The 9,922-nt window shown below is 46.0% G+C and overlaps 1 pseudogene; it reads left to right on the top strand.

Moving 5' to 3' along the window:
- Positions 1-1,147: 1,147 nt before the first annotated feature.
- Positions 1,148-9,294, top strand: LOC144890775 (uncharacterized; annotated as a pseudogene).
- Positions 9,295-9,922: the final 628 nt, after the last annotated feature.

Here is a 9,922-nt window from a genome sequence, read left to right as displayed (position 1 = left end):
TCGAACATCACGGCGTTTCGATCATTTTTGACAAAGTTATGGCACTTTGAACTTTGGGAATTTCCCCATCAGTTTTCCGGACTATAATTTGGAGTGCGGTAAGGCATAATACTGTCTTCTATGACGGTGCTACCCAATGCCGGTAGGAGACATGTATTGCAGGGCAATACTCAGAATGCTTGTTATATTAAGCGACAGACTTAGCTAAGCTTCTGTGTTGTTACAGGCTGTACTGTTTTCGCTGAATAAAGCCTACGTTGTGTGACCTAATGAATCAAGCCTATTCCATTCACTCTTCCGCTTACCACAATGTATTCAGCAAGACTTTTCATAATGGAGAAGTTCTTACATCCTGAGCGGTTTGAAGCAAATCCATACTCCAGCAATGCTGCGAAGGAATGGAACCATTGGTACAAGACGTTTGACAACTTATTGAGAGCAACTGAGCATCACGAACCGGAGAAGCTAAATATGCTCGTAAACTATGGAGCTCCAAGTGTGTACGAGTACATCACTGTTTGTGAAGACTACGACACTGCCATAGAGACCTTACGAAACATGTATGTTAGACCAAAGAATGAAGTATATGCACGGCACCTATTGGCGAGTCATCGACAACAACCGGGTGAAACCCTTGATTAATTCCTGCAGGCATTGAAGTGTTCGAGTGGAGACTGCAATTACAAGGCTGTGACTCCTGAGAAATACAAAGAGGAGTCCATCCGGGATGCTTTCATAAGTGGATTGCAGTCTCATGTCATCCGCCAACGGCTCCTCGAGAATAAAACGTTGGATCTCACGACAGCTTTTGACCAGGCTAGGGCCCTTGATCAAGCGCAGGGGTGTTCTGAGGCATATACGGCACCTGTAACACCCCTGAACGCAGTCATAACCTCTTCGGTAGACAAACCTCTTGCGGAAGCCGAAACAAGGACTTACCGACCTACTTCTCCAGATGTCTCAAGTAGTCGCCGCCTCTGGGAAGCAACCGAAGTGTTTTTTCTGTGGGAACTCTCGACATACTCGACAAGTTTGTCCGGCTCGTGATTCTGTGTGTAATAAGTGCGGGAAAATGGGGCATTTTGCTAAAGTATGTAGATCGTCTGGGCTGAGGGCTGCAGCTATGCTCCACACCCCAACCTTAGCTATGATATACACTGCATTTCTGGGAAACCTTTGTAAGGCAACAGTTAATGTGCTTGTGAATGGTAACAAGTGTAGAGCACTTTTGGATACTGGGAGCTCAGAAAGTTTTGTGTGCCAGAGGCTGGTTAAGGCATACAAACTATGTGTACACACAGGGACAGGTCGAGTATCAATGGCATCTACCTCATTGTCGACACGAATAGCTGGACATTGTTTATTGAACCTCGAGGTGAAGGGCTGTACATACCGTGATGTTCGACTCTCCACCTACCTGACCTATGTAGTGATGTAATTTTAGGCCAGGATTTCATGAAACATCATGAGAGTGTTACTGTGCAGTTTGGGGGAGATAAACCGTCACTCTGTCTGTGCGCCAGCTACCCTCTCCATACCACCTCCACCACTTTTCGCCAATCTCACTCCCAACTGTAAGCCCATTGCTGTTAGATCAAGAAAGTACAGTGCACCAGACAGCTGTTTCATTGAGTCAGAAACGAGGAGGTTGCTCGAAGAGGGCATTATTGAGCCCAGCACCTCGCCCTGGCGAGCTCAAGTTGTAGTTACAACGAATGAGCAACACAAAAGGCGGATGGTGATTGATTATTCGCAGACAGTCAACCGCTTCACGCAACTAGATGCCGACCCACTACCAAAGATAGACAATTTGGTCAACAAGGTAGCGCAGTATCAACTATACAGTACTATCGACCTGAAGTCTGCTTATCACCAGGTCCCTATCAAAGATGGAGACAAACCGTATACTGCCTTTGAGGCGTGTGGGCAGTTGTATCAATTTCGCATGATTCCATTCGGGGTGACAAATGGAGTCCCCTATTTCCAACGGGTGCTAGATCAGTTTATTTCAGATAACGGACTGTCTGATGATGATACAAATCGGATGCTTGCCTGGATAACATCACTGTCTGTGGCAAAAGTAAGGAACAGCATGACAATAATATTCACAAATTTCTCTAGGCTGCCAAGAAGTTCAACATAACCTTCAACCTTGATAAATGCTCGTTCTCTGTAGCCTCAGTTGGTCTCCTGGGATATATACTCTCGAATGGGTTAATTAGGCCTGACCCAGAAAGACTTTGGCCACTCCGTGATCTTCCCCTTCCAGTGGATAATGGGTCTCTGCGTCGTGCACTGGGTATGTTTTCGTACTACTCACAGTGGATTGTTAACTATTCGAAGAAGGTTGGCCCCCTTGTTCAGGTCGGTTCTTTTCCTATGTCTAATGCAGCCCAACAAGCTTTCAATGATCTGAAAGCAGAGGTGGAGAAATCGGTGGTTAATTCTATTGACGAGTCCGTTCCGTTTGTTGTTTAGTGTTACGTGTTCCTCCCCGACCTCCTGGTCTCGGTATACCTCCGAACCCCGAGAGGAGCCACGGCAGAAAAATATGTTATTCCATGTCAAAATCAATATTGAAACCACACCAATGGTTATCAACAAACAAATAATGTATTAAAAATCACACAGGAATAACGACACAACAATGGTAGCAATCAACCATACAATCAACACATCTTAAGATGGTACCATCCGCTAAAGTAATATAACTCGCTGTGCTCCCAGTGCATGAAAAAGAACACTCCTCAATGTCGCTATAACTCAAACGTGATCCCGGCGAAGAGGTGATGAGGCGAGTAATGGGGTGTAGGCAAAGCGTGGACCGTCCCTTAGTCCAAACCCACAGCAAACTGGCGGTGAAAAAGGAAATCCCCAAAGGCACGATCCAGGCGTGCACGTTCACAGTTGCGAATCGGCAAACCGCAACGTAATCTTCAAACGCCACTTTTGCACACACACATCCCCGGTAAACGACCGGAGGGTGAGACAAGCTGAAGCGGCAAAACCTTTTCAGTGAACGACGCGCGAGGTTCAAAATGGCCGACGGCTCTTACGTGAGTCAAAACGACCTGGCGGGGGATTCTTCGAAACCTCAACGCCTATACCTGACTACGCAGGTTTCTCAATCCTACAGCGATAACACCGATCGCAGGAAATTCCTCGATCGCAAGGACTCAAAGTTCACTCGCGACGTTTGCTTGACCACGCTCGCTATGGAGCTTCAAGACACGCGTCTTCTCCGACTTTCTCCTCACGCCTTCTTCCTCCTCCTCTCTATCGTCGTCTTCCAGTTCTCGATCCGGCTTCCTGTCTCTTTTTTACCATGAGCGCTTTTAACCTTTTAACCACAATAACCATTTCCCTTAAACAACAATAACCATAATACCTAGAACCAGAAATGTCTCAAGTGGATGAAAACCACAACCACGGAAGTGCCGAATCCGTAACACTTCCCCCCCTCAAGAAAGAAAGTTTGAACACCGCGAAAACTTTCTTTGCAGGCAAACTCTGTAAACAAACAAAGTAAACTCACAACCCAAATCATCAATTCCCGTGAACACAACCATCAATATTTCCCCAAAAATAAAGCAACAAACATTCACACAACCCACAGATTTTTTCCAAAGTTACTTCACTCTGGACAAAGCATCAGCAACGACATTGTCCCTGCCCTTTACCTGTTCAATTTCCAAGTTGAACTTCTGCAAAGCCAAATTCCATCCCATCAACCTCTGATTTTTTTGATTTTTTTTTTGAATGAAGGTTAAGGGGTTGTGATCAAAACCCAAAGGCCAGCAAATCTATAGCACTTTTTCCGTGAGGCCGAGCTGAGAGCCAGGTTCCATGGTGGTTGGGTGGTGAGGCCTGGAAGTATTTACTACATGGACGCCTTTAGGAACGTGGAGTTCACTGTTAATCCGTGTAGGAAAGTTCACTACATGGACGCCTTTAGGAACATGGAGTTCACGGTTAATCCGTGTAGAAAGGTTCACTACATGGACGCCTTTAGGAATGTGGCGTTCACGGTTAATCCGTGTAGGAATCTTGGCTCGGCTGCTCCGCAGCATTCGGTGCTTAAACTCTTCCGAACTTTCATCTATCTATAATTCCAGTAATCTCTGTGTGTATGTTTGTTTGTACGTTTGTTTGTTTGTTTGTATGTCTGTGACCGCTGTTTCTCGACAACTACCGGTCCGATATACTTGAAACTTGCCAGGTATATTGCTGGGGACCCGAGGATGTGCCTTTTCAAGGTTTCATATTAATCGGACAATTACTTACCGAGCTATGTCCAAAAAACGATTCAACCAATCAGAGAGCAGCGAGCTATCGCGTGTGCCGAACGTGGCGGACACACTCTGCCTCGGATGGCACATTTGAGAGCGTATTCATTTATTTCACGTTTGCAAACTATGTTGCCGTTAAACTATGTTTTAAAACTAATAAAAACTAATTTGCGATTCATCGTAACTGCGATATACGACCTTCCGGACAGTGAGGACTGCACTTCCGGCATCCAATCACAGAACGCGTTATTGCGTAGGCGTGGCCGATGTGAGAGCGAGCTGATGCTGAGCCCAGCGCGTGCGCCATTACGGTACGTAATTCGATTTCTTCCGGAGAAAATAATAATTTCTCGATTTCTTATGCGCATTATTTCTCCCATTTCAGTCAGAGCGAAGGGCGGAAGCGAAGAGCGTTGTTTTTTTTGTTTACGGGCGTACGGGCGGGGTAGAGCGTACGGGTAGCGTTTTTTTTTTTTTTTGGCACATTTGAGAGCGTATTCATTTATTTCACGTTGGCAAACTATGTTGCCGCTATGTTGGCGTTAAACTCTGTTTTACAACTAATTAAAACTAATTTGCGATTCTTTCGCTTTCCTGCGCATTTGTGCACGCTATGGCGATTTCTTTACCAAACTCCGCTAACCGTTAGCTTTGGACCAAACCATTTCATGTAAATAGAGGGGGGGGATTGTCACCGTACTCGCAAGCCGTTAGCTTTGGACCAAACCATTGCATGTAAATAGAGGGGGGGGGGGATATACTTTTAGATATATATATAGTACGGGCATGCCCTAGTAATAGTAATGGTGGTACCACTTGTCACTGTAGTCACATGACTAGCGGTCTCCTTCTTGGCCACTACTCTGATAATCCTTTCTTCGGGAGCGGCCGTAACTCTGGGAGCCTCCATCATAATATCGATTGCGGCCACCACCAAAACTACCACTCCGTTGTCCTCTGTAGCCCCCTCGACACCTATGAAATGCCTTCCCTACAGTTATGGTCCGACCCTCCAACTCCTTGCTATTCAGATCCTTTTCTGCATCTCTGGCGTCCTTTGAGTTTTCAAACGTGACAAAGCCAAACCCTCTTGACGTTTGTGTCTCCCTGTCTTTTATCAGCAGCACTTCCAAAAGCGGTCCATATTTGCTGAAGGCAGACTCCAGCACATCTTCCTTTGTTTTGAAGTTCAGTCCACCTACAAAGAGCTTGCCAATATTGCCTCCATCCCTGAATTGCGTGGGCTGACACTTAGTTTCAGGGTACCTCCGCTTCTCTTCCGGGCGCTTCATACTGGGCTTTTCAACAAACATCGGGTTACCAGAAACTTGACCACCGGCCAAATCATTCCCGATAACAAAAGATACTCCCTCTACAGGAAGAGTGGCTTGTAAACCTATGGTGACCGGTCCTGATGCCAAATCAGACTCTAAATGGATGACATGAAGTGGAGCTTTAACACAGCCACCAACCCCCTGTAAACGAACACTAACACCAGTTGCCGTCTTCTCTGACAATGGCAAAATGCCTTCAAGCATCAAAGATTGATGTGCTCCTGTGTCCCTCAATACCCTAACCGGTTTCTGGTTAGTCGAGTCTCCATCCAATGTCACAAACCCATCTGAAATAAATGGTTGGTAACCCTTTTGAGGGCGATTTCTCACATTTGCCATTGCATTCGGAGTTATACTAGTCTGACTCCGCTCCTGATTTTGCCTTTCCATAGCAAAACATTGGGACATCAAGTGTCCAGGTTTATTGCAAAAAGCACAAGTAGGCCCGGAGGAGAAACTGGTGGTTTGTCTCGAGCCCCCCGGAGGATAAGTCTGCCTTGGAACTGTTGTCTTCTGATTTCTAGAAGGCGTAGTATCAGAGTGGTCCTCATAGTCATCTCGAGGCCGCCCCCATGAATTTTCGTTCTCCGCGCCGGATGTACCATAGCTCCCCTGTTTAATTCAAGGCGAGAAGTTAGGTTTGTGGAACCCCATCCTGTGTGTTAAGGCATAGTCATCTGCCATGGTTGCTGCCTCATACAACGTTGGTACTTTCCTTTCCTCCAGATGTACTTTGATGTCTTCGTGGACACACTGCTGGAATTCCTCCACCAGGATCAATTGTCGCAATAGTTTGAAGTCTTTCCCAACCCCTTTTGAATCACACCACCTATCAAACATGGTTTCTTTCATTCTGGCAAACTCCACATGGGTCCCACTCTCCCTCTTCCTGGCATTCCGGCATTTTTACCGGTAAGCTTCAGGGACCAATTCATAGGCTTTGAGAATGGTTTTCTTCACTATCTCATAATCTGCACATTGGTCAATCGGTAAAGCCGAATAAATATCTTGAGCTTTACCCACCAGAACACTTTGCACTAACATGGTCCAGGACTCCTCAGGCCATTTTAGCAGTTGAGCCACTTTCTCAAAGTGTGAAAAAAAAATTGGCTACCTCCTTTTCATTGAAGGGTGGAACCAGTCTCACATGTCTGCCAACATCCCAGGTGTTCTGACTAGGTGTCGAACCAGTCGGCATGGGTGGTACCTCTCCCCGTTCTTTCATTAAATCCAGCTCCTTGAGTTTAATTTCCTGCTGAAGCGCCATTTCACGTTCCTTTAACTCCCTTTCGGCTTTTCTCTCCTCTGCTTCGAGTTCCCTTGCAGCTCTCCTTTCCTCTGCTTTTTTCTCTTCTCTTCCTTCTTAGAGTTCCCTTTCAACTCTCCTTTCCTCTGCTTGTTCCTTTTCTCTTCTTTCTTCGAGTTCTCTTTCCCGTGCTGCTCTTCTTTCCTCTGGTTCTCTTTCCTGTACGGCTCTTCTTTCCTCGAGTTCTCTTTCAACTCTCCTTTCCTCTGTTTTTTTTTCTCTTCTAACCTTTCCTGGCTCTGCAATTGCATCACCAGTTTCCGGAGCTCCACATTTTCTTGTTCCTCGGGTAACCAATCCAAGGCTCCCTCTTCCCATGTTCCTCATCCTACCAGAGATTCTATCACCAATCTCTGCATCTCTGCTTTCCACATATTCGCTCGGACCTCCAAGCTAAAATGTCTGGCCAATACCAAGAGTTCCGATTTTAGTAACGCTTGGAACTGTGGCCCACTCGGGGTCGCTGCAAACTTCTCTGCGTCAAACTCCATGGTGACTATCCGTTAGCACCTGTTAACCTTCACACAAGAAATTTAAATATATATATTTTTGTTTTTTGAAAAATTTGGGAATGTTGGAAAATATTCCAAAATTGGAAAATTTGGGAATGCTAGGGAATTCTTTCCCGGATGAAATTTAAGGAATTTGATCCACCATCCGAGACTTAGGGAATTTAATCAGCAAAGCCAAGTCCCCAATTTTTCCACAGTACAAACCCCCAATTTCAATCTGGGTCAATCCCAAATGGATGTTTTTAGCGAATTAAATCCTGGACGAAGACCCAATTTCGAGCCCACGCGTCAAATGGACGAGCCCCCAATTTCTGTTGCGTGTTCCTCCCCGACGTCCTGGTCTCGGTATACCTCCGAACCCCGAGAGGAGCCACGGCAGAAAAATATGTTATTCCATGTCAAAATCAATATTGAAACCACACCAATGGTTATCAACAAACAAATAATGTATTAAAAAATCACACAGGAATAACGATACAACAATGGTAGCAATCAACCATACAATCAACACATCTTAAGATGGTACCATCCGCTAAGGTAATATAACTCACTGCGCTCCCAGTGCATGAAAAAGAACGCTCCTCAATGTCTCTATAACTCAAAGGTGATCCCGGCGAAGAGGCGATGAGGCGAGTAATGGGGTGTAGGCAAAGCGTGAACCGTCCCATAGTCCAAACCCACAGCAAACTGGCGGCGAAAAAGGAAATCCCCAAAGGCGCGATCCAGACGTGCACGTTCACAGTTCAATCGGCGAACCGCAACGTAATCTTCAAACGCCGCTTTTGCACACACACATCCCCGGCAAACGACCGGAGGGTGAGACAAGCTGAAGCGGCAAAACCTTTTCAGTGAACGACGCGCGAGGTTCAAAATGGCCGACGGCTATTACACGAGTCGAAGCGACCTGGCGGGGGATTCTTCGAAACCTCAACGCCTATACCTGACTACGCAGGTTTCTCAATCCTACAGCGATAACACCGATCGCAGGAAATTCCTTTCAAGGACTCAAAGTTCACTCGTGATGTTTGCTCGACCACGCTCACTACGGAGCTTCAAGACATGTGTCTTCTCCGAATTTCTCCTCACGCCTTCTTCCTCCTCCTCTCTATCGTCGTCTTCCGGTTCTCGATCCGGCTTCCTGTCTCTTTTTTACCATGAGCGCTTTTAACCTTTTAACCACACTAACCATTTCCCTTAAACAACAATAACCATAATACCTAGAACCAGAAATGTCTCAAGTGGATGAAAACAACCACGGAAGTGCTGAATCCGTAACACGAGTCCGTTCCGTTTGTTGTTTAGACATATGCTTCTGACATTGCGATAGCTGCTACACTTAACCAAGTCAGGAGACCCATGGCATTTTTTTCTGGGACACTGAATGCGAGTGAACGCAAACATTCTTCAGTGGAGAAAGAGGCATATGCCATTGTTGAATCATGTCGTAAGTGGCGACACTATCTGACTGGACGCCATTTCACCCTGATCACTGATCAGAAGTCTGTAGCCTTCATGTTTGACTCAAAGCAATCAGGAAAGATCAAGAATGATAAAATACAAAGATGGAGGATTGAACTTTCCTGCTACAACTTTGATATGCAGTTCCGACCTGGGAGCGAGAACATAGTGGCAGACACTTTATCCAGAGCATACTGCTCGGCAATCAGTACAGATACCTTAATCGAACTGCACAATTCTCTCTGCCACCCCGGCACTACAAGGATGGTACATTTCGTAAGAACTCGGAATCTTCCTTTCTCTGTCGAGGAAGTGAAGAAGATAACGGCCTCCTGTCCAGTCTGTGCCGAGTGCAAACCAAGATTCTACCATCTGCAACAGTCACATTTGATTAAAGCTACACAACCCTTTGAAAGGCTCAGTAAGGATTTCAAGGGGCCCTTACCATCATCTCCCGCTAACTGCTACTTGCTTACTGTGATAGATGAGTTCTCTCGCTTCCCATTTGCTTTTCCTTGTCCCGACATGACAACTTGCACCGTGATTAAATGTCTTAGTCAACTCTTTGCTATATTTGGTATGCCTGCTTATGTGTTCAGTGGAGCAGTTCTACTGACCTCTCTGAACTCCTCATCGGAATGAAAACTGCCACCTGCACTCTTGACCCCATCCACTCCAGCTTTGTCAAGGCCTCCCTTCCTGCTCTCTCTCCACTTATCATTGCAACAATAAACTCCTCCCTGTCTACAGGCATCGTCCCACCATCCCTCAAAATTGCTGCTGTTACCCCCATTCTGAAAAAACCTGGACTAAACCCTGACACCCTAAATAACTTCAGACCCATCTCCAACCTACCCTTTCTGTCAAAGGTTTTGCAACGCGCTGTAGCCACTCAACTCAAACATCACCTCTCTGCCAATAACCTGTATGAAACATTCCAATCCGGATTCCGCTCCAACCACAGTACTGAAACTGCTCTCCTCAAAATCACCAACGACCTTCTCCTCTCCTCTGACGCTGGCA

The sequence above is a fragment of the Myxine glutinosa genome, chromosome 2, assembly GCF_964187855.1.
Source record: "Myxine glutinosa chromosome 2, kmMyxGlut1.1, whole genome shotgun sequence".
NCBI lineage: Eukaryota > Metazoa > Chordata > Myxini > Myxiniformes > Myxinidae > Myxine > Myxine glutinosa.
Note: the sequence above shows the minus strand (reverse complement) of the source record. Positions and strands in the feature narration are given on the sequence as shown.